At 29.3% G+C, this 6,689-nt stretch overlaps 1 protein-coding gene across 1 annotated transcript in view; it reads left to right on the forward strand.

Annotated features, from left to right (window-relative positions):
- The first annotated feature begins 196 nt into the window (after positions 1-196).
- Atg9 (autophagy-related protein 9) overlaps positions 197-6,689 on the forward strand; it is a 17,334-nt gene continuing 10,841 nt past the window's right edge. The window contains exon 1 of the mRNA XM_018518052.1: positions 197-423. The gene's annotated coding sequence lies outside the window, so the exon portion shown is untranslated. The remainder of the gene's footprint in view (positions 424-6,689) is intronic.

Consider the following 6,689-nt stretch of genomic DNA (forward strand, 5'->3'; position numbering starts at 1 on the left):
CCCCTTAAGTACAAAAATCGAATGCAGAATATACCGGCCTACAACAGTAGTGGAGTACCTGTAAAGTGCAAATTGTATACGTCTACATCGTCGACTATCGATAATTATCGCATTTGTTTTCAGTTCGTTTACTGTAACGTCCGACGATTCTCTCGACGTCGCCACCAGCCGACAACTGCATTATCTTTCCACGGAAGAAACCGAGACTGGCCGAGGCTCAGGAAAGATGGTGAAACGCAGAGAGACAGATGTGCGGTTCTAAACGTCCCGATGTCTAAATCGCCAGTGAATAATCACGCGGACGGCGGCCGATATGCGAGCAGGCAATCGTGCGTAGCCTGCAGGCGGGATTGAGCGTCACGAGTTGAGAGATTCGTCGTGATCCGGGCATCGCTCGTGGATCGTGGTAATTGCGGCACGAAGGTACGCGGAGAGATGCGGAATGTGCCTTTGTTTATGGAGATCAGCTGTGCCCCCCAAAACATCTCGCGTCACCCTTTCCGTGTCGCGCGCTCTTCTCGCAATCAGCGAGCCGCGCTGCTATTTTCGTCGGATAAAATTCGGTCAGCCGAATTTTGCCGAGTGCGGGGACGAAGTGATCGAGGAGCACGCGTGACGTTCTTCTGGTTCTTCACCGCACCGTTCGTGCAGAGAACTCGAAAGAGCTTTCGCGAAAAAAGAAAAAAAAAATTTTTTATGATTAATTCTCTCAACTATTCTTAAATTACGACATATTATATTTTACAATTCATTTTCTATTCTCGAAGTTAATAGCACAGGTTTAAATTAAAAAATTTTTTAATTTTGTTCTTTGCACATTAATATTTGAATTCATCATAATTCGAATATTTTTGAGTAACAATAATTATTTCGAATGATTTCAGTATCACAATATTTTGATGTTTATAGTCCTAATACAAACATTATATCAAATGTGTAAAAAACGAATATATAGAAAAAAATCAAATATTTATGATATACATAATAATCAAATAAAATAAAAAATAAAAAACGGTACGCTTATTGGAAAGTTGATATTTAATTCGTCAAACGTGGCAGTTCATTCGATAGTTTCAGTTGACAATCAATTGAAACTGCTCTGATGCTTCTTCACATATTACTTTCAAAGATTGGAATCTCTACTGTCCTATTCAAAGTTGAATCTGCAAATATAAACGAAATAAATAGCAGATTAAAAAGTTAGAATATATAATTGTGATTATAGTACTACAAAGTTAAATTTCTCACTCAAGCACATTATTTTATAATCGTATCAAGAAGCTGGAATTCTTATTATTTAAATATTAAAAATTTAATGTTTAGTATCAAGTTATTGGAAATAAAATATGCTTGACTAAAAATTATTCCAACAGATGAATTGCCTGAACAGCCATCAGTTGTTAAATATTTAAGTACTTAAGTATATTATAGTAAATTTGTATCATGTGATCTTGTTATTGACTAAATGGAATTACTTAATTGAAAGATTAATAAAATGTATAAATCACACGTTTTAAATATATATCAGGGTCAAATTTTTATAATTCTTATGATAAACAAATAAACACTAAATATTTGATTTCTTATGTGTTCGAGTTATATGAGTGCATGTTAAAAGAGCGACTAAAAGAAGATAAAACATAAGGATTTGTAATATTTACCGTCGTCATTTTTTTTCGTTTTTTCAAATGCGAATATGTCTATCACTTTGATGAGAAGTTACTCGTTTTCTTCCGATTGATTCGTATTTATGTCAATTCCTCCAGTATTTTTTTTAGTTTTTTTATTTATGCCATGTTTGGACAAGTGGTTTGCTAAATCACCTACTTTATGTTTAAGTATGTCAAACTTCTTACAGCAAATCTTGCATTGTATGGTGTCATTTGATGTATTCAATGTAAAATTTTTCGATACCCACGAACGTTTAAATTTGTTTCGTATTTTCTCGATTATTTGTGGATGTTTATGTTTCATATGTCTCTTTAAATTGGTTACGTTAAATGCATAACTAATGGAAGTGTTACAAACTTTACATCGTGAAATGTATCTTCCTTCGTTTTTGAAATATTGCCCTATGAAGCCTCTATGGTTATTTTGTTTGTTTATTTCTTCATCAAGACCTATTTGATGAATAGTAATTATAGAATTACAAAGTAAAATTTCTCACTCAAGCACATTATTTTATAATCGTATCAAGAAGCTGGAATTCTTATTATTAAAATATTAAAAAATTGAATGTTTAGTATCAAATTATTGGAAATAAAAAATGCTTGACTAAAAAATTATTCCAACAGATGAATTGCCTGAACAGCCATCAATTGTTAAATATTTAAGTACTAAGTATATTATAGTAAATTTGTATCATGTGATCTTGTTATTGACTAAATGGAATTACTTAATTGAAAGATTAATAAAATGTATAAATCACACGTTTTAAATATATATCAGGGTCAAATTTTTATAATTCTTATGATAAACAAATAAACACTAAATATTTGATTTCTTATGTGTTCGAGTTATACGAGACATATTAAAAGAGCGACTAAAAGAAGATAAAACATAAGGATTTGTAATATTTACCGTCGTCATTTCTTTTCGTTTTTTCAAATGCGAATATGTCTATCACTTTGATGAGAAGTTACTCGTTTTCTTCCGATTGATTCGTATTTATGTCAATTCCTCCAGTATTTTTTTTAGTTTTTTTATTTATGCCATGTTTGGACAAGTGGTTTGCTAAATCACCTACTTTATGTTTAAGTATGTCAAACTTCTTACAGCAAATCTTGCATTGTATGGTGTCATTTGATGTATTCAATGTAAAATTTTTCGATACCCACGAACGTTTAAATTTGTTTCGTATTTTCTCGATTATTTGTGGATGTTTATGTTTCATATGTCTCTTTAAATTGGTTACGTTAAATGCATAACTAATGGAAGTGTTACAAACTTTACATCGTGAATTGTATCTTCCTTTGTTTTTGAAATATTGCCCTATGAAGCCTCTATGGTTATTTTGTTTGTTTATTTCTTCATCAAGACCTATTTGATGAATATAAAATAAATGTGCTTTTAATGCACGATGTTCGGCAACATAATTGTTATGGCAAATATTACATTCTGCCCTATGATTCTGCAATTTATTATAATGTTGCCATATCCAAATTTTATTTTTCCTGTCTTTTTGTATGTTATTTTTGACAGTATTTTTTTCAGTTTTCTTGTTTAAGCCATGGTTGACCAAATGGTACGCTAAATCATCTATATCATTTTTCAATACATTAAACTTGTAACAACAAATCTTACATTCTAGCTTATCTGATGTGTTGTATATGAAATGTGCCGATATCCAAGAATGTTTAAATTCTTCATGTATTTCTTCTATTATTTGTGGATGTTTACGTTTCAGATGCTTCTTTAATTCAGGTACCAAATATCCGGTCAAAAGAGATGTATCACAAATCGTACATTTAAAAGCGTATCCTTCTTCTTGTGTGAAATAACGCCATATCGGACCGTTTCTGCAATCCATGTCTTCATCATGAAATATTTTATGAACACGATACAAGTGTACTTTTAAAATTAATGTGTTGCACGTAATGTAAGAACAAATCTTGCATTGGATTTTGCCATTTCCTAAAGAATTGCCGTAATATTGCCGTATCCAACTACTTGTCCTATTCCTTGGAAGTGCCATCACGTCTGCACAGTATCTTAGAGTGGGTATTACTAAACGTGACAATGTCTATATCATAGAGATATGTTCGACAAAGGTCGAAGAGTAACATGAGAATTTAGTTTGAATATAAATATTGATGATTTGAAAACTGATAAAGACTAAAGCCGAGAACACAGAATCCTATATAAAGCATAACGCATATAAGGCATAAGAAAATCCAACCAGAGTCCTTTATTTCATGAAAAGGAAGGAAATAAAGGACTTTGATTGGTTCATTTTCTTTATGACCTAAAAGATGTAACAGATAATTTATTATTAGATAAAAAGCAATTTTCGAGAATTGAATGGAAGATACGGAGACGAGTGTCAGAAATTCACGGTAATATAGATCATTTTTACTATAATTTTTCTGAAATTTGCCGTTATTAGCTGGAATCCACTCTACTCATCATATGTTTCAATAGGTCTCTTTTCTATAGCTGAACTAGTGTACACTTTTAGAACTTAAAGTGAGATAGTTGTATATTTTGTATTTATTGAAAGCGAGAAAGGGAGTTCTAAGGAGCTTCGCAGAATTTGGAAAAAAGGAACAGGAAACACAACAGACAATAAGAATTTCAAACTATCAGGAATCATGTATGTGGCGAAATATACAGTTTCTGATAGGTTGAAATTCTTATTCTATGTTTTCTGTTCCCTGATCCATTTATTGTGCGGAGCCCCTAATGCAGTTTTTAGTGGAGGAACAGAAACTAGACTAAATATGCAAATGCATTTCACACCATTTCGCTCGTAGCGCTCGCAATGTATATTAGATTCTTTGGATCTCCATTATTATCCTGTAAGTAAAATCGATCAACTTTAGGAATTTTCCCTGCTCAGTCATCGAGATCATGAATATAATCCATCGTTTTTAATTGTTTACCCAGCATAAGAAAATCCAACCAGAGTCCTTTATTTCATGAAAGGGAAGGAAATAAAGGACTTTGATTGGTTCATTTTCTTTATGACCTAAAAGATGTAACAGATAATTTATTATTAGATAAAAAGCAATTTTCGAGAATTGAATGGAAGATACGGAGACGAGTGTCAGAAATTCACGGTAATATAGATCATTTTTACTATATAAATATTCCTTAATTTTGTTTAAGTAAAGAATATAATCCATCGTTTTTAATTGTTTACCCAGTCGCATATTATTAATGAAAACCTTATTTATTAGTGCATGAGTGCGTACGAAATATTTGGCACCGAGATGAATGGAGATTTCGACCTCGTATGATCATAGGAATAGGAAGGAGGGAGATTTCGTATTGCGCTATTTATATTACGATCTTGAAACCGGAATATTCTTTAAATTTATCAACTTTAGTTGTTATTTATAACAGATGAAGAATTGAAAAAATAACTTGCGAATTTGTATTTCAATTAGAATTTTTTTGAAAGAGGAAAAAAGAATAAAAAGCAATTTTCGAGAATTGAATGGAAGATACGGAGACGAGTGTCAGAAATTCACGGTAATATAGATCATTTTTACTATATAAATATTCCTTAATTTTGTTTAAGTAACTATCGTATATAAATTTCTCTATGACTCAAACCAGCTAAAAGTAACATAAGTTAATACTATTGCTACCAAATATATATCAGTAATTTTGAATATTCTTTTATGTTAATTTTGCTAATCTTTTTAATCCCATGTAACAAATAGTATTCATTACATTTTTACTTATGTCTGTATTTTCTGAATCTTTAATCTTGCTTCATTTACATGTAATTAATTATGTTATTGATAATTTTTTTGTATTATGTAGTCGTTCTTGTATTAAATGATGAACTTATTATTATTATTGTTTTATTTTGTTAATTAATATTATTGTTACTTTATACCTTAAAAAATATCTCTTAATTACATATTTAAATAATATAATATTAATAATATTATTTATATACTTATCTTACTCTACATTATTCTCTCTCTCTCATCTATTATATCATCATGTATTTAATATTTAATAAATATAACTAAATAAAGTCATATTGCTATTAATAGCTTGATTTGAAGAATATTGTTATAGAACATTATGAGTAATATATATTCTTAACAAAACCTCTTTAAAAAAGAAAAAATTTACGCCAAATATGCATAAAAAAAGATATTGAATACATTCCTTTTAATAAATTAACAATACGACAAAATGCAATTCGCCAAGTATTTAAAAAGGCAAGACACATAAAATAGATTAAAAGTGATTAAAATAGTCAACTGGATTATAGTGACGAAAAAACTAGACGTGCCCGGGTCGCATTAAAACGCAATATTCCAGGTTCAATATATCTTCATAGTACGGAAATTATTTGCAATATGAATTAATAAAAAGGTTATTACATACAACATACTGCAGATATACACAATACATGAAAACAATAGTTCAACAAATAAGAGATATTAATAATAGCTTAATATGAAATGTGCCGATATCCTAAGAACGTTCAAATTCTTTTTGGCAAAAAAGTTTGGGACACCCTATATAACATTAAAATTTCTACATATTTTTGATTAATCATGGAATAAATAAATAAACCATCGTATTTAAAAGAAATACTATTTTGTTATATATAATAAAAACGTATCTAGATACATTGTGTTATTTATTCTTATACATTTTCATCATGTATCAACTTTCAAAAATATTCAAATACAATATTTAAAATATATTTGATTAATCATTTTAAATTATACATATATAAAATTATTTATATATTTTATATACATTACATATGTGTGTGCAATTATATTATATATATATGTATATATATATATATATATATATATTTATAATATTTTTGCGCGCACGCACACATATATGCATGTATATATAATACATGTGTTCTTTCTATAAACTTTTAATGTCATATTTATATAAGATTAGGAAAACAGATTAAATAAATATTATTTAAATTTTAATATTAGAATATTAATTCACCGTTAATTTTTTATGATTAATTCTCT

This window comes from Trachymyrmex cornetzi, unplaced genomic scaffold (assembly GCF_001594075.2).
Source record: "Trachymyrmex cornetzi isolate Tcor2-1 unplaced genomic scaffold, Tcor1.1 scaffold73, whole genome shotgun sequence".
Taxonomy (NCBI): Eukaryota; Metazoa; Arthropoda; class Insecta; order Hymenoptera; family Formicidae; genus Trachymyrmex; species Trachymyrmex cornetzi.